Source organism: Lepus europaeus, chromosome 1, assembly GCF_033115175.1.
Source record: "Lepus europaeus isolate LE1 chromosome 1, mLepTim1.pri, whole genome shotgun sequence".
NCBI classification, from domain to species: domain Eukaryota; kingdom Metazoa; phylum Chordata; class Mammalia; order Lagomorpha; family Leporidae; genus Lepus; species Lepus europaeus.
Genome location: NC_084827.1, coordinates 19,476,840 through 19,495,343, shown reverse-complemented (window position 1 = coordinate 19,495,343; position 18,504 = coordinate 19,476,840).

Genomic DNA, 18,504 nt, shown 5'->3' with positions numbered 1-18,504 from the left:
TACAGTGCCGGCATCCCGGCCGCTCCACTTCCCATCCAGCTCTCTGCTATGGCCTGGGAAAGCAATAGAAGATGGCCCAAGTCCTTGGGCCCCTGCACCCACGTGGGAGATCAGGAGGAAGCACCTGGCTCCTGGCTTCGGATCAGCACAGCTCCTGCCGTTGCAACCAATTACGGAGTGAACCAGCGGATGGAAGACCTTTCTTTCTCTCTGCCTCTACTTCTCTCTCTGTGTAATTCTGACTTCAGATAAATAAATCTTTAAAAAAAAAAAGATCCTTCACAGAACCACATCTACAAAGTCTCTCTGCCAGGTCCAGCAAGGTACACACAGGTTCCGGGGACTCGGCTGGTCGTTCTTAGACCTGTCACCCCGGCAGTGAGCTGATACTGGAGATGCAAGGTGGAGGTAGGTGCCCTCTGGCCTGCCTTGCGATATTTACCTGAGATTTCTCGAGGGCTCACCATGTGCCAGGCAAGCGTTCACCAGGAAGTTTACTCCGCAGCCTTAGCTATCTTCTGACTCATCCTTGTCCTGACGAGCAGGGAGGATGACCGGGCCAGGGACCAGTTTCAAAAAGGGGAGCAGCACAGCTGCCTGTCCCCCAAGAGTTCTCCTGGCCCATCACCCCTCCACAAACGCCTTCACCCGCACCCCCGAAACAGCCCACGTTGCCGCAGATAAAGCACTTAGAGAAGGGAATGAGGTAAAGGGCAGCCGGTGTCTAGGACTCAGGTTGGAAATTAAGTCCCCAGTGTCTCTGACAGTCCTGCAAGGACCCTAGTCAGTCAGTCCCGTGAGCGGAACAGATGTTTCAAACACCCGTACTCGCCGTGCAACCAGCAAGAAGCAACACCATGATGACGGGAAGAGGTGATCGCCGGAGAGAGCACGCAGCTTTTCAGGGGGTCTTCCCAGCGCACACTTCTTCCTGGGAAATGCGTCCCTCCACCTCAAAGCCGTAAGTGTGAATCTACTGTGAGACTGGTTCTGAGACGTAGCTGATGGCGGTGTTAGTCTCCTAAGGCCGTCTAACAAAAATACAACAAGCTATGGGGCCTAACGCGCCAGGAGTTCGCTGCCTCGCAGTTTTGGAGTTGAACGGGGCGCATGCCTCTTAGAGCCTCTGGTAGCCCCGGGCACTGCAGCTCCCCCACAATTCCGCTCCCTCTTCCCGTGGCCGTCTTCCCCATCTCTGTCTATGTGTCCCAGTTTCCTTCTTATAAGGCCATTGGTCACGCTGCATGAAGGGCCCACCCTGTTCCAGTATGACCTCATCGTCACGAATTACATCTGCAGTGACCCTATCTCCAAATAAGGTCACATTCTGGGGGGCGGGTTAGGGCTTCTGTAAATCTTGGGAGGACACAGTTCAGCCCCTAAGAGGTACCTCGCCCAAACTGTGCCCTGCAGAGTTCCTTCCCTTGGGACTTTGGGATTGAGAACCAGCTGCTAGTCACCATCTGGGCTGAAGAAAGAAAAAGCAAAAGGAGGCGGAGGCTCAGCCCTCGTACACTTCGTGGACTAGAAGGAGGAGGAGGAGACAGTGGAGGTGGGGTGAGTTCGGGTCCTCCTGCATGCTTGCCGCCGAGGTTCTAGCGCCTCTACTTTCCCGCGGGGTTCTGGAGAGCCCCCAGCGCGCTCACAGCGAAGCCCTGTTTTGTTTCCTTGAAGGATCTCAAGGAGGTTTCGCTCCCTTTCCTGCAAACCTAATAGAAGAACTAGAATCTTAGCCATCAAGGTGTCGGTTGGGACACCTGCGCGGCCATCGGAGGACTTGGATTTGATGCCTGGGTCCAGCTCCTGCTGCCAGCTTCCTGCTGCTGATGCAGACTGGGAGGCAGCAGTGAGGATGGCGCATGTCCTTGGGTTCCTGCAGCCCACAGGGGAGGCCTGGAATGAGTGCTCAGCGCCTGGCTTCACCCCCACGTTTCCTCCCCGAGGCTGTTGCAAGATTTTGGGGGGTGAGCCAGAAAATGGGAGCTCTATGTCTTTGAAAGAAAGTTTTAAAACCTTTTTTTTTTTTTTTTAGAGCTGCTGGGATCAGAGTAAGGTGCTGTGCTGCTCCTGTGACAACGTAGCACGAAGGCACTGCTCAACACAGCACAGATGTGTTACTTGCGGTTCTGTTGGGCAGAAACCGCCATAGCTCTCACTGCACTGCAGTCCTGGTGTCAGCGGGGAGGCGGTGGCGACGGAGCTTCCTTTCTGGAGGTTCCCAGGGGCAATTTGTGCCCTTGCAGTTTCAGCTTGCTCAGGCCAGCTTCATGTCCTGGTAGTGACCCCCTTCCTCGTCTTCCAAGTCAGCAATGGACAGGGAGGTCCTTCCCACCCCCCACCATCTCTCTGGCTCCAGGCCTTCAAGGACTCGCGTGGTTATGCTGGGCCCAGTGCCTAATCCAGGGTTCTCCCTCCATCTCCAGTTTCCTAACCTTAATCCCGTGCATTGGCAAAGTCCCTTTCACCATGTGAGGAAACATGGTCACGGGCTTTAAGGGTTAGGATTAGACATCTTTAGAGCCTCTTATGCTGTCATGCACAAATACAGATTAAAATATATCATGACCATTTTTATTTATTTTTAAAGATTTATTTATTTGAAAGGCAGCGTTGCAGAAGGGCAGAGAGAGAGAAAGAGGTCTTCCGTCTGCTGTTCACTCCCCAAATGGCTGCCATGGCCGAAACTGAGCTGATCCAAAGCCAGGAGCCAGGAGCTGCTTCCTGGTCTCCCACGAGGGTGCAGGGGCCCAAAGACTTGGGCCATCTTCCACTGCTTTCTCAGGCCATAGCAGAGAGCTGGATCAGCATAGCAGCTGGGAGTTGAACCTGAACCCTACGGGATGCCTGCCCTGCAGGTGGCGTTTTAAGGGCTAAGCCCCAGCATGAACATTTTATGCAATGTGGGAACGGCTGGTCCCCAGGCCCCGTGAGGCCCATACAACCATTTGGCCTGGTCCTGCCAAGGCAACTGCAGGTGGGACTCCAATACCTCTATAGCAGGCTGATTTTTAAGTTGATCGTTCTGTGTGGCCCTCACATGATGTTATACATATGCAAATGGCCCTTGGCAGAAAGCGGGTTCCCCACCCCCACCCGGGGATGGCTGAGAGTGTGATAGTCTTTGTACTGTTTCTTTTTCTTACACAACTGCTTCATGGCATTGCCGTCCCAAGCCCTGGCCTAATGAGGAACATAGGGTCAGCTCTGTCAGATTCAAGGTCCTTTATTCAGCTGCTTTCCTAGCTTGTTTAATTTGAAAGGCAGAGGCAGCCAATGAGAGAGAGAGAGAGAGAGAGAGAGCGCGTGCGCAGAGATGTCCTTTCCGCTGGTTCACTCCCCACCACAGGGGGGGCTGGGCCGGCTGAAGTCAGGAGCTGCAAACCAGTCCAGGTCTTCCGCGTGGTGGCGTCACTGCCGCCTTGCGGAGTGTCCATTAGCAGGAAGGCTAGAGTCAGGAGCAGAGCCAGGTCCCTGCTGTGGGATGCTGGTGTCCCGAGTGGCAGCTTAACAGCCATTGCGTGAAGTTTTTTTTTTTTTTTTCTTTTAAAGATTTATGTATTTGAAAGGCAGAGTTACAGAGAGGCAGAAGTAGAGAGAGAGGTCTTCCATCTGCTGGTTCACTCCGCAAATGACTGCAACTGCTGGAGCTGGGCCCATCTGAAGGCAAGAGTCAGGAGCTGCTTCCTGGTCTCCCACAATGGTGCAGGGGCCCAAGAACTTGGACCATCTTCCACTGCTTTCCCAGGCCATAGCAGAGAGCTGGACCAGAAGTGGAGCAGCTGGGACTTGAACTGGTGCCCATATGGGATGCTGGCACTGCAGGCAGCAGCATTACCCATTATGCCACAGTGCCAGCCCCCTGTCCCTGAAGTTTTATATATTCCAGAAAGAGAGTAAATAAGGACACTTTCCTAAAAGGCCTGATTGGGTTAGGAGGGTTAAGCAGGATGATAAAATATATATTCCCTGCATAAGAATTGCACTTATTAAAATGTAATTACAAGGCCAGCGCCGTGGCTCAACAGGCTAATCCTCTGCTTTGCGGCGCCGGCACACTGGGTTCTAATCCTGGTCGGGGCGCCGGATTCTGTCCCGGTTGCCCCTCTTCCAGGCCAGCTTTCTGCTGTGGCCCGGGAGTGCAGAGGAAGATGGCCCAAGTCCTTGGGCCCTGCACCCGCATGGGAGAGCAGGAGAAGCACCTGTCTCCTGCCTTCGGATCAGCGCGGTGCGCCGGCCGCAGCGCACCAGCCACGGTGGCCATGGAGGGTGAACCAACGGCAAAAGGAAGACCTTTCTCTCTGTCTCTCTCTCTCTCTCAGTGTCCACTCTGCCTGTCAAAAAAACAACAACAACAACAAAAAAAAAGTAATTACAGGAAAAAGGCAGCTTGAACAATATTTGAAATCTCTGAACTGAGAGTCTGGCGTGGATAGCTTGATGAAGGCATTCCTTCTGGCAAGAGGCTGTAAGGTGCATTTTATGTACGGACAGGATAAATGAAATGGCCACCCACAGGAAATCAGGTAAACCCATGCGGTCACTCCACAAATACAGCGTGCCTGGTGCCTGCACTGGGAGACAGCACAGCAGGTTCCTACCCACTGCCTGTGAGCTCACGGCAGGAGTCAGACCTACACAAGTCCGTGTTACATCTTATGCACCACATAAACTAGAAAGCCACGTAGAGGTATAGTCTATGGAGAAAAATAAAAACAGCTTGGAGGGTGGAGTGTGAGGGAGGGAGTGCTGTTTTGGATGAGATATTTCAAAGTGTTGACCGGCACTGCAGCACACCGGGTTGTAGTCCTGGTCGGGGCGCTGGATTCTGTCCAGTTGCTCCTCTTCCAGTCCAGCTCTCTGCTATGGCCCGGGAAGGCAATGGAGGATGGCCCAGTTCCTTGGGCCCTGCACCCCATGGGAGAGCAGGAGAAGCACCTGGCTCCTGGCTTCGGATCAGCGAGATGTGCCGGCCGCAGCGGCCATTGGAGGATGAACCAACAGCAAAAAGGAAGACCTTTCTCTCTATCTGTCTCTCTCTCTCTCACTTTCCACTCTGCCTGACCAAAAAATAAATAAATAAATAAATAAATAAATAAATGAAAGTGCTTTCATTTTTTTGTTAAAGAAAAAAAATTAAATTATTTTATTTATTTATTTGAGAGAGAGAGTTACAGACAGTGAGAAGAAGAGACAGATAGAAAGGTCTTCCATCCGCTGGTTCACTCCCCAAATGGCCGCAACGGCTAGAGCTGCACTGATCCGAAGCCAGAAGCCAGGAGCTTCTTCCAGGTCTCCCATGTGAGTGCAGGGGCCCAAGGACTTGGGCCATCTTCTGCTTTCCCAGGCCACAGCAGAGAGCTGGCTTGGAAGAGGAGCAGCTGGGACTAGAACTGGCACCTATATGATATGCTGGCACCACAGGCGGAGGATTAACCTACCGTGCCACAGCACCGGCCCCTCATTTTGATACAATTACAGACTGACAGGAGGCTGCAAAGAAATGCACTGGGAAGTCCCAGGTACCTTTCCCCAACCTTCACCAATCTGAATATCTTTTTTTTTTTTAAGATTTTTTAAATTTTACTTGAAAATCACAGTTACACACAGAGAGGAGAGAGAGAGAGAGAGAGAGAGAGAGAGAGAGAGAGAGGTCTTCCATCCGCTTATTCACTCCCCAGATGGCTGCAACAGCCAGAGCTGCGCCAGTCCGAAGCCAGGAACCAGGAGCTTCTTCCAGGTCTCCCACACGGGTACAGGGGTCCAAGGACTTGGGCCATCTTCTACTGCTTTCCTAGGCCATAATAGAGAGCTGGATCAGAAGTGGAGCAGCTGGGACTAGAACTACTGGCCCCTGAACATCTTATACAGTTATAGCATGATACCAAAATCAAGGAATTGACCTGGTTTGTTCCATAGAGTTTACTGAGGTTTCAACAGTTACACATGCACTTATTTGCATACATGTCCACAGCTCTAGTGGTTTTATCACAGGTATTATCCTGTGTTATCATTACTACAATCAAGATAGTGTGTATGGGAACTCCATCTCCATAAAACTGGTACCCAGAAATACTTGACCATGCCATCAGCACAAGACACGTTGGTGTGTTACCCTTTCGTAGCCACACCCATCCCTCCCCGTCATCACCAACTCCTGGTAACCACTAATCTGGTCTCCGTCTCTGTAATTATATCACAGATGTTACAGAAATGGACTCGTGCAGTAGTTCTCCTTCTGAGACAGGCTCTTTTCTTTTTAAAAAAGATTTATTTATTTATTTGAATGTCAGAGTTACACAGAGAGAGAAGGAGAGGTAGAGAGAGAGAGAGAGGTCTTCCATCTGCTGGTTCACTCCTCAGCTGGCCACAAAGGCTGAAGCTGTGCCAATCCGAAGCCAGGAGCCAGGATCCCGGAACTTCTTTTTTAAAAAAAAAAAAAGATTTATTTTATTTATTTCAAAGACAGAGTTACAGAGAGAGGTAGAGACAGAGAGAGAGGTCTTCCATCCGCTGGTTCACTCCCCAGATGGCCACAACAGCTGGAGCTGCGCCAATCCAAAGCCAGCACCCAGGAGCTTCTTCTGGTTCTCCCACATGGGTGCCGGGGCCCAAGGACTTGGACCATCTTCTACTGCTTTTCCAGGCCATAGCAGAGAACTGGATCGGAAGAGGAGCAGCCGGGACTAGAACTGGAGCCCATATGGGATGCTGGTGCTTCAGGCCAGGGCGTTAACCCATTGCGCCACAGCGCCAGCCCACAGGAACTTCTTTCAGTTCTCCCAAGTCGGTGCAGGACCCAAGCACTTGGGCCATCTTCTACTGCCTTCCCAGGCCATAGCAGAGAGCTGTATGGGAAGTGGAGCAGCTGGGACTCGAACCAGTACCCATATGGGATGCCGGCACTGCAGGCTGCGGCTTTATCCGCTAAGCCACAGTGCTGGCCCCGACAGGCTCTTTGCACTCAGCATAGTTCCTCTGAGAGCCGTTCACGCTGTTACAAGAACGGCGGGTTCCTGGTCCTTCCGAGGAGTAGCGCAGAGTATGCATCACGCACAGCTGGCTTAACCACTCACCATTAAAGGACATTTGCTTGGTTCCCAGTTTGGAGCTGTAACACATACATCTGCTATGAGCAGTCATGTACAAGTTCCTGCGTGAAAATAAGCCTTCATTTCTCTTGGAGAAATGCCCGGGAGTGTGGTTGCTGGGTCATGTGGTAAATGTATGTATGTATGGGATTTTTTTTTTTTTTTGCTTTGTTTTTGTATGTTTGTTTTTTCCAGAAACTGGCAAACTGCTTTCCAGAGAGGCCTGTCATTGTATGTCCCCATCCATGTAGGAGTGACCCAGTTTCTTTGTTGCCTTGGCTCACATTTGGTGTTAATCACTATTTCAGTTTTAGCCATTTGATAAGTGTGTAGTGAGAGCTCAGTAGTGGTTTGATTTGCATTTCTGTGTTGACTAATGAGGTGGAATATCTTTTCTGTGCTCGCACTCTACATATTCTCTTCTGTAAAATGGCTCTGCATGTTGTTTTTTGCCTCTTTTCCCATTAGATTGTTTGCTTTTAAAATGCTGTTTTGTGAGCTCTTTGTATTTCCAGATACAAGGCCTTTGGTGCACCTATGATTTGCAAATATCTGCTCCCAGTGTATAATTTGTCTTTTTATTGTGCCTTCACAGAGCAAAAATTTTAAATTCTGATGTGGTCCAATTTAACACTGTTTCCTCTCCTGGATCAGTTTCAGTGTCAGGGCTAAGAACTCTTTGCCTAGCACAGATCCTGAAAATTATCTCCCATGTTCTTTTCTAGGACTTATACGGCTTCACGTTTACATTTAAGTTCATTATTCATTTTGAATGAATTCTTTCTTGGAAAGATTTACTTGTTTATTTGAAAAGCAGAGTTACAGAGAAAAGGAGAGAGAGAGAGATACCTTCCATCCACTGGTTCACTCCCCAAGTGGCCACAATGTCCAGGGTGAAGCCGAGCTAAAGCCAAGAACCAGAAGCTTCTTCCATGTCTCCACCTGGATGGCCAGGGCCCAAACACTTGGGCCATCTTCCCCTGCTTTTCCAGGCCATTAGCAGGGAACTGGATCAGAAGTGGAGCAGCTAGAACCTGAACTGGCGCCCATATGGGATGCTGGCTTCGCAGGTTGCAGCTTTACCCACAACACTACAACTCTGACACCTGAATTAATTTTTTGAAAATTTGTTTGAGAGAGAAGTGGGGCAGGCAGTGGTTAGAGGGCTGAAACCAGAGGGAGAACTCAATCCAGGTCTCCCATATGGGTGGCAGGGACCCCAACACTTGAACCATCATCCCTGCCTCCCGGGTCTTGAATCAGCAGGAAGCTGGAGTTGGTGCTGGAGGTGGGCATCGAATCCAGGCTCTGCAAAATGGAATGTGGACGTCCCAGCCAGCTGCAGAGCCACTAGGCAATTGCTTGCCCTGTTTGGAATTACATTTTGTTTAAGGCATGAGATATTTAGATCAAGTTTCTTTCCTGCATTCCTCCCTTCCCCGTCTCTCCCACTCCACCCCACTGTCTCTCTCCTTTGCAACTGGGTATCTCACTGCTTCATCACCATTCATTGAAAAGTTTCTCCCTCCACCCTTGAACCGCTTTTGCTGCTTCATCAGAGACTAATTGGGGCACTTTTGTGGGCATATCTCAGGTTCTCTGTTCCGTTCCATTGATGTGTGTGTCTGCCCTTCCCCCAGTACCTCACCATCTGGATTATTGTAACTACATAGTAGGCCTCAGTATTGTGAAGGGATTCCTCCCACTCAATTCTGTTTCAAAAATTGTCTTGGCTGTTCTAGGGCCTTTCGCTTCCCACGTAACTTTTAGCGGAACCTTGTCCATGTCTGCAGGAAACCTGCCAAGATTTTGAGAAGACTTGGGTTAAATCTAGAGGTTCAGGGAGTTCATTTAGGGAAAATCGACACTTTTGCTCCCTTGAATCTTCCAATCCATGAACACAGTTATGACTGAGGGTTCAGGTTGCCTTTGCCTTGTGTGATCAATATTTTATAATTTTCATCAGATAGATCCTATCTATGTCTTTGATAGATTTAGTTAAGTATTTCATTTGCTTTGGAGCGATTTGTAAGGAATGCTTTCTAGGGGAAGGCTCTTTGAAAGGAACAGAGTAACATGAGAACATAAGAGCATGAGTGCAAAGGTCCTGGGGAAGGTGTGTGCAGTCAAAAGAATAAAAGCACGTTAGAGGGGGCATGAGCTAGAGAGAGAGTGGCGCAAATGAGACCCAGGTGTAGCTGGGGGCCCGCAGGGCCTTGACACTGGAATTTTATGCTAAGTGTGAGCAGATGGCTCGGGAGTTCTGAAGACAAGAGTGATGTGATTTCTATATCTTAGAAGGATGAGCTGGTACCTGGGTGGAGAGTAGATCGGAGGAGCGTTCAGGGGAACCGGAAGTTGTACTAGGAAGCCCTTGAAGTAGCAAGAGGAGCCTGCACAGCTCTGTTCATAGCGGCATCACTCACAGTGAAAAGGTAGAAACGACTGATATTCATTAATGGAAGAATGGATAAGCAAATGTGATAATTAGACATGACAGGATATGAAGCTATAAGGAGGAATGGACTTTTGATATAAAGTACAGTGGATGGACCTTGAAAACACTGTTTAGTGAAAGAAGCCAGACACAAGGGCCAAATATCAAGATTCCACTTCCATGAGGTACCTACAATAGGTAAATTTAGAGATGAAAAAAATAAAATAGAACTTTCCAGAAACTGTTGGGAGGTGGGAAAGGGGGCACTGAGTTTTTGTCAGGGACCGTGACGGAGTGTGGCGAGGGCGGCACACAGCCCTGCAAATACCAGGTGGCAGGTGATGGCAGCCCTCACGAGAGTGGCAGCTGTGAGGGCGTGAGGACTAGTTGGAGTCCTGACACCCTGTGAGGGGTCTGGGGATCTGCTGATGACTGATGTGGGATGTTAGAGAGGGCAAGGAAGACTCCAAGGTGCCTGTGCTGTTGGGTGACTGCTCTGAGTACGCAACCAGAACCGTCGCCATCAGAAAAGCCCTGCAAGCTGGTTCCACAGTGTGGCACGGGCGAGGCTGCCTCTCTCCAGAGAAGCCGCATTTTGGCAATGCTGGCAACTGCTGGACTTCCAGGAACCACCATGAGAGATGGCGCCATAACAGGATGTTGGAGAGAAAGGGAAAAGGAAGGAAACTGACAGTAAGAACCTAGGGACCTTTTCATGTTACTTCCTACTAATCCTCATAAGATGGTTTATTGCTAGGTAGCAAAACACTTATTTTTTTCTGATTGTGATAAAGTATAAATAATTTAATGTTGATCATTTTTCAACTGTGCTGAAGTATATCTAACATCATATTTTTCATTTATAAGTGTACAGCCGAGGGACATTAGTTTTTCAGTGTTGTATACCCATCACCATTCTCTCCATCCAAAACTAAAACTAAATAGCAACCCCTTTTTCTCACCTCCCCAAGAACTCTGTGCCCACTAAATAGCAACCCCTTTTCCTCACCTCCCCCCAGCCTCTGGAACCTTCTATTTTACTTTCTATCTCTAAGAACTTGCCCACTGGAGTTAGCTCATGTAAGTAGAATCATACAATATTTGTTCCTTTGTTCTGACTTATTTCAATAAACAAAATATATTCAAGGTCCATCCATGTTATCCCATATATCAAAATGTTATTTTTATGGCTTAGTACTCCAATGTATGTTTATACCACATTTTGTTGATCTGTTCATCTATTAATGGACACTTTAATTGTTTCTACCTTTGGCTGCTGTGAATAATGCTGCTATAAACACAGCTGTACAGACATCTGTTTAAGTCCCTCCTCTCCATTCTTTCAGATTGTATGAAGGTCCTTCAAAAAGTCTGTGGAGGGGCCAGCGCTGTGGAGTAGTGGGTAAAGCTGCCACCTGCAGTACCAGCATCCCATATGGGTGCCAATTTGAGTCCTGGCTGTTCCACTTCTGATCTAGCTCCCTGATATGGCCTGGGAAAGTAGTAGAAGATGGCCCAAGTCCTTCCTTGGGCCCCTGCACCTGTGTGTGAGACCTGGAAGAAGCGCCTGGCTCCTGACTTCGGATCGGCCCAGCTCAGCTGTTGCAGCCATTTGGGGAGTGAACCAGTAGATGGAAGATCTCTTTATCCCTCCCCCAACCCCCACCTCTGCTTCTCTGTAACTCTGCCTTTCAAATAAATCTTTTTTAAAAAAAAGTTTGTGGAAAGACAGAATCAAGAAATAAGTTTACTTTGGTGCAAAAAACATTGAAATCCACACATAGTTTTTCCACCATTGTTTTGAAGACCCCTTCCTTGGAGCTGCTAGGTCATATATTAGTTCTGTGTTTAGCCTTTAAAAACTTCCTTAGGCCGGCGCCGTGGCTTAACAGGCTAATCCTCCGCCTTGCGGCGCCGGCACACCGGGTTCTAGTCCCGGTTGGGGCGCCGGATTCTATGGCGGTTGCCCCTCTTCCAGGCCAACTCTCTGCTATGGCCTGGGAAGGCAGTGGAGGATGGCCCAAGTGCTTGGGCCCTACACCCGCATGGGAGACCAGGAGAAGCACCTGGCTCCTGGCTTCGGATCAGCGAATCACGCTGGCCGTGGCGGCCATTGGAGGGTGAACCAGTGGCAAAAAGGAAGACCTTTCTCTCTGTCTCTCTCTCTTTCACTATCCACTCTGCCTGTCCAAAAAAAAAAAAAAAAAAAAAAAAAACCTTCCTTAAAGATTTTCATTTCATTTGAAAGGCAGAGAGACAGAGACAGAGTGAGATCTTTCCATTGGTTGACTCCCCAAATGCCTACAACAGTCAGACTTGGGCTAGGCAGAAGCCAGGAGCCAGGAACTCCATCCTGGTCTTCCATGTGGGTGGCAGAGGCCCAGGTACACTAACCATGTTCTGCTTCCTCCCAGGGTGTGCATTCGCTGGAAGCTGGATTCAATGTGGAGCCACGGGGTCCAGCATTGTGACACAGTGGGTAAGGCTGCCGCCTGCAGTGCTGGCATCCCATATGGGCACCGGTTTGAGACCTGGCTGCTCCACTTCGCATCCAGCTCTCTGCTATGGCCTGGGAAGGCAATGGAAGACGGCCCAAGTCCTTGGACCCCTATATCCACATGGGAGACCTGGAAGAAGCTCCTGGCTCCTGGCTTCAGATCAGCCCAGCTCTGGCCATTGTGGCCAATTGAGGAGTGAACCAGCAAATGGAAGATATCTCTCTGCCTTTGCCTCTCTTTTAAATAAATAAATAAATAAATTTCAAATAAATAAATCTTTTAAAAAATGTTCAGAGAAAAACGGAATTTTAAAAAATTTAATAAAAAAAAAAAAGTAGAACGAGGACTTTTTTTTGAAACGACAAGCTCTAAGATGGATGCGGGTGTCCCTATAGCAACTTTAACCACTTTGCTGGACATTTCCCCCATGTATTTAGCTAGACTGTTCTCCACAGCAGCGGCACCGTGTTATGCTCCCACCAGCAATGCAGGAGGAAGCGGATTCTCCACATTCTCACCAGTTCTGGTTATTTTCTATGTGTTTAATTATAGCCATCCTAACAGATGTGAGGTAGTAGCTCACTGCGGTTCTCATGTGCATTTCCCTGGTGGCTAATACTGTGGAGCATCTTTTCATGTGCTTAGAGGCTTTTGTATATCTTGTTTAGAAAAGCATCTTCTCAATTCTTCTCCCCTGTCTTAATTGGGTTGTTTTTATGGTTGTTGGGTTTTAGAAGTTCTTATATATCCTGGATATTAGTGCTTTATCAGATATATGTTTGCAAATATTTTCTCTTATCCCATAGGTTGTCTCCTCACTTTATTGACAGAATCTTTTTTTTTCTTTTTCTTTTTCTTTTTTTTTTTAAATTTTTGACAGGCAGAGTGGACAGTGAGAGAAAGAGAGACAGGGAGAAAGGTCTTCCTTTTTGCCGTTGGTTCACTCTCCAATGGCCGCTGCGGCCAGCGCATCGCGCTGATCCGAAGCCAGGAGCCAGGTGCTTCTCCTGGTCTCCCATGCAGGTGCAGGACCCAAGGACTTGGGCCATCCTCCACTGCCTTCCCGGGCCATAGCAGAGAGCTGGCCTGGAAGAGGGGCAACCGGGATAGAATCCAGCGCCCCAACCGGGACTAGAACCTGGTGTGCTGGCGCTGCAAGGCGGAGGATTAGCCTGTTAAGCCACGGCGCCGGCCTAAACTCCTGTCTTAATTTAGTTTTCAGATTGCTCCTTGCTGGCATATAGAAACAACTCACAATTTCCTCATTTTTGGCAAGGAGGAAATAGATTATCAAAACAAGCTGTTCAGGGCAGATGTGGCGCAGCTGGTTAAGTTACCACTTGGGGTGCCTACTTCCCATAGTGGAGCGCTTAGTTACTCCAGGCTTCTGATCCAGCTTCCTACTAATGCGTACCTCGGGAGGCAACAGCTGATGGCCTACGTACTTAGGTCCCTGCCACCATGTGGGAGACCTGGATGATATTTCTGGGTACTAGCTATGTCCTGGCTTAGCCCTTACTGTTGCAGGCATCTGGGGAGTGAATCAATGGGTGGAGAATCTCTGTCTCTGTCTCTCTCTCTCAGCCAGCATTGTGATGCAGCGGATTAAGCTACCGCTTGCAATGCTGGCATCCCATTTTCCAGTGCCAGTTTGAGTCCTGGCTGTTGCACTCTTTTTTTTTTTCTTAAGTTTTATTCATTTATTTGAAAGGCAGAGATAGAGAGAAGAGGAGAGAGGGAGGGAGAGAGAATCTTCCATCTGCTGGTTCACTCCAAATGGCCACAATGGCTGGGGCTGGGCTAGGCTGAAGCCAGAAGCCAGAAGCTTCTTCCGAGTCTCCCATATGGGTACAGGGGCCCCAGGACTTGAGCCATCTTCCACTGCCCTCTCAGGCACATTAGTGGGGAGCTGGATTGGAAATGGAGAAGCTGGAACTCGAACTGGCACCCGTACGGGATGTCGGCACTGCAGGCAGAGGCTTAACCTGCTACTCCTCAGTGCCAGTCCCTATTCCACTTCTGGTCCAGCTCCCTGCTAACAGACCTGGGAAAGCAGTGGAAGATGGCCCAAACACTCAGGCCCCTACCACCCACATAGGAGACCCAGATGGAATTCCCAGCTGTTGGCTTTGGACTGGGCCCTGGTGGCCATACTTGGTGGAGGGGACCAGAAAATGGAAGATCTCTTTCACTCTGCCTTTCAAATAAGTAAATAAATCTTACAAAAATAAAATAAATCTCTACCACTCTCTTTGTCAGTCTGTCTTTCAAATAAATGAATTTTTTAAACAATTAAAAGAAAGTTTGTAGGGCCAGTGCTTTGGTATAGCAGTTAAAGCTGCCGTCTGCAGTTCGAGTCCTGGCTGCTCTACTTCTGATCCAGCTCTCTACTATGGCCTGGGAAAGCAGTAGAAGATGGCCCAAGTCCTTTGGTCCCTGCACCCACATGGGAGATCTGGAGGAAGCTCCTGGGTCCTGGCTTAGGATTGGTGCAGCTCCTGCCATTGCAGCCAACAGGGGAGTGAACCAGTGAATAGAAGACTTCTCTCTCTCTCTGCCTCTGCCTCTCTGCCTCAAGTCCTTGGGCCCCTGCACCCACGTGGGAGACCCAGAAGAAGCTCCTGGCTCCTGGCTTTGGATTGGTGTAGATCCAGCTGTTGTGGTCAGTTGGGGAGCGAACCGGTGCATGAAAGATCTCTCTCTCTCTCTCTCTCTCTCTCTCTCTCTGCCTCTGCCTCTCTGTAACTCTTTCTTTCAAAATAAATATTTTTTTTTCTTTTATAAGGTGCTTTGCTAGTAAAGCTCCACTCAGGCCTCCAACTCAGAGGCTGTCATGTTGGTTCTCTGAAGAGTTTGCTTGCTAAGCTCCTCTCTCATTTTGCCCTTTCCCTCTGACCCAAAGCTCTTCACTGCAAAATAAGAAACACTGGAAAACACAAGAAGCAGCGCTCCAAATCCTGGCCAGCTCACAACTGAACCAGCGGGAGGCAGCTACAGTGTCAGGATGCCCGTGCATCACAGCTTGGTGTCCATACTCTCCGCGTGGAGGCCCCAACGCGGATAGCAGAGCGTCGTCCTTGAACGTGCGTCCTCAGAATGCCAGCAGGTTGGATGAGAATGACTCACAAGTCAAGAAGCTACCTGTAGCAGATCAAGTCCCGTAAAGTTCATTGACGCAGGGCAGCCTGACACGGCCCTGGCAGAAGCACTGTGTCAGGGCTTGTTGGTGGGATTAGGAACCCAGTGGGAAGCGGCTCGGGCTCAGGGCACTTCTCAGCCTACCTCCAGGGTGGAGACCAGTGGCTGAGAGATGGGGTTGAGACTCTGAGGGGTCTCCAACAGACACAGCAGCCTTGGGACGTGGGCACCTGGCACCTGGGGATGAGTGCACTTTCTCCTTCTTTCATTTTTTTTTTGAATATTTATTTATTTATTTGAAAGTCAGAGTTACACAGAGAGAGAAGGAGAGGCAGAGAGAGACAGAGGTCTCCCATCCACTAGTTCACTCCCCGATTGACCGCAATGGCTGGAGCTGTGCCAATTCGAAGCCAGGAGCCAGGAGCTTCTTCTGGGTCTCCCACATGGGTGCAGGGGCCCAAGGACTTGGCCCATTTTCTACTGCTTTCTCAGGTCATAGCAGAGAGCTGGATTGGAAGTGGAGCAGCTTTACCCACCACGCCACAGCACCAGCTCCGGGTGAGTGCACTTTCTCAGGGCCCTGCATGCCACTCAGGGACCACTAGGAAGTCCTCTTTCTTGGTCTGCACTGTGCACTTTCCCCCTTCTCCTATACCTGCTGTCTGAATCTCTTTCTGGTTCGTTCTGCATCTAAGGAGTAGCACATTAGTACACCTGCTGTTGATGGGAACCTGGCCAATAGCTATGCATAGCACTTATGAGAACGTCCAGTCTACTATCTCTCTCTTTGCTAGGTTAGGAGGATTCCCAGAAAGAAATGCTGTAGTCGGGTTAGCAGGAGCACAGGTACACATACACGCACACGCACACGCACGCACATGCAAAGACCCGAGAAAGTCTTCTCCCTCCCCGCTGGAGGGCAGGATATTAGGGTCTTCCTGATTCCCCTGTTCTATTTCTGGGGTACAGGTGCTGTATTACAACATGAATCTTCCTCATCCGAGCTAGGAACCCCGATAAGGAGCAGTGGAGCCCGCAAACCTGAGGAATTACCCACTGATGTCCCAGGCCGAGAGGGAAGGGGCTACCTGAGCAGTGTGTGGGTTCCTCCCTAGCATGTGCGACTGAGAAAAATACTCCAGGGCTTCAAAGCTGCACCTGTAATGACCAGGGAGAAGATGCGCCGAGAGTCCTCGGAGCAAAGCGTTGGTGTGAGATCAGGCTCCCGGGCAAGCTTCTCCACGGCCCAGACTTGGATGTGCTAGAACAGCCATTTCACTTTTATCACAGAAAGAAAAATGAGTAGAAGGAGGTCATAATGTTTTAAATTCTTTTTCCAATGGGGATATGGTGTCCTGATGATGCATTCAACTTGCACTTCTTCCGTGGGTCACCAGCAACTTCCCTTGTCTCGGCCTCTTGCCCGTCACCCTATGAATTGTTAGTGACTAATATCACTCCCTGGTCAAGAAGATCGCAGGGTTGCCTTGCTACCGCTAGAATTCGACTTTACTTCTGGACCATTTGAGGCTTCTTACAGTCAGCTGCCCTGTGTACTCCCTGCTCTGTCCTGATTGCCAGGCCGGTCTTGCTGTCCCATGTGCAATGCCAGCTGTACTCCCCAGCGACCTTTCTAACGATTTCTGCTCATGATCCAGTCCTGCATTCGGCATTCGGATCCTGCCTCCTCCACCACTACCCCCACCCTGACAGTCTGCTGTAACTTCCTACAGAAACCCACTGCACACCTCCTATTGGCAGCTCCTCTCTCCGGTGACTACTGTGCACATCCAATTGAACCAGATACTTTGTGGATACAAGAATAGCAAGGGAGCATGCTGGCCCTGCCTGGCTCAGTACCTGGGTGCCTGGGTTCAGTACCCACCTCCAGACCCTGACTCCAGCTTCCTGCTCATACTGACCGTAGCTCAAGAAACTGGGTCCCTGCCAATCATGTAGGAGAAATGGATTGAGTTCTCAGCTCTTCACTTTGACCTGGCCCAGCACCAGCCATAGGAGGAGTTTGGGAAGCAAATGGGAGCTGTTTCTCTCTCTCTCTCTCTCTGACTCATAAATAAATAAAATATTTGAGAGGTAGAGTCAGACACACATACAGAGAGAGAGAGAGAGAGAGAGAGAGAGAGAGAGTCTTCCATCTTCTAGTTCAGTCCCCAAATGGCTGCAATGGCCAGGGGCTGGTCCAAGCAGCTGCCAGCTCCATCCAGGTCTCCCACATGGGGGCCCAAGCACTTGGGCCATCTTTGGTTGTTTTCCCAGTAGGCAGCTTGACTGGAAGCAAAGCAGCCAGGACTGAAACCAGGGCTCCAATATGGGATGCTGGAGTTGCAGGCAACAGCTTAGCTCACTGCACCACAACACTGGCCCCCAAGTAAAATATTTTTAAAAGAAGATAAGATAGGGTGAGTGTTGTGGCACAGTGGGTTAAGCCGCCTCTTGGGATACTCACATCTCATATCAGAGTTCCACCTCTGCTTCCAATCCAGCTTCCTGCTATTTCACACCCTGGGAGGCAGCTGATGATGGTTCAAATACTTGAGTCCCCACCAGTTGGTTCGGAAGCCCAGGTGGAGTTCCTGGCTCCTGGCTTCAGGTCTCGCCTAGTCCCAGTTGTTGCGGACATATGAAGAGTGACCCAGCAGATGGAAGGTTCTCTCTCTCTTACCCTTTCTCCTCTCTCTCTATTTCTCTCTCTCTCTGCCTTTCAAATGAAAAAGAAAAAATTTTAAAGAGCTACTTTAGGAAGAGAGGGACTAAATGAGAAACCTCCAGAACGAAGGCAAGATCATCTCTCCAGTCTGTGCCTTACCAAGTTGTGTTTTTGTTTTCAAGTGTAAATGATGTTGAGTGGAATGTTGTATCTGAAAGTGCATAAATGAGATGATATCAAATTAATTCTTGGGGCCAGCGCTGTTAGCGGGTAAGGCCGCCCGCCGCCTGCAGTGCCAGTATCCCATATGGGCACCGATTCTAGTCCCGGCTGCTCCTCTTCCAATCCAGCTCTCTACTATGGCCTGGAAAAGCAGCAGAAGATGGCGCTTCTCCCGGTCTCCCATGCGGGTGCAGGGCCCAAGGACTTGGACCATCCTCCACTGCCTTCCCAGGCCATAGCAGAGAGCTGGCCTGGAAGAGGGGCAACCGGGATAGAATCCAGCGCCCCAACCGGGACTAGAACCCTGTGTGCCGGCGCCGCAAGGCGGAGGATTAGCCTGTTAAGCCATGGCGCCGGCTGCTAATTAGCTTTTAATAGGTCAGAAGTAACAGGAATGGACCACCTGCACTAGGCTATGAGCTCGCCTTCCAGAGTGAGAGGAGAGAGACTGCC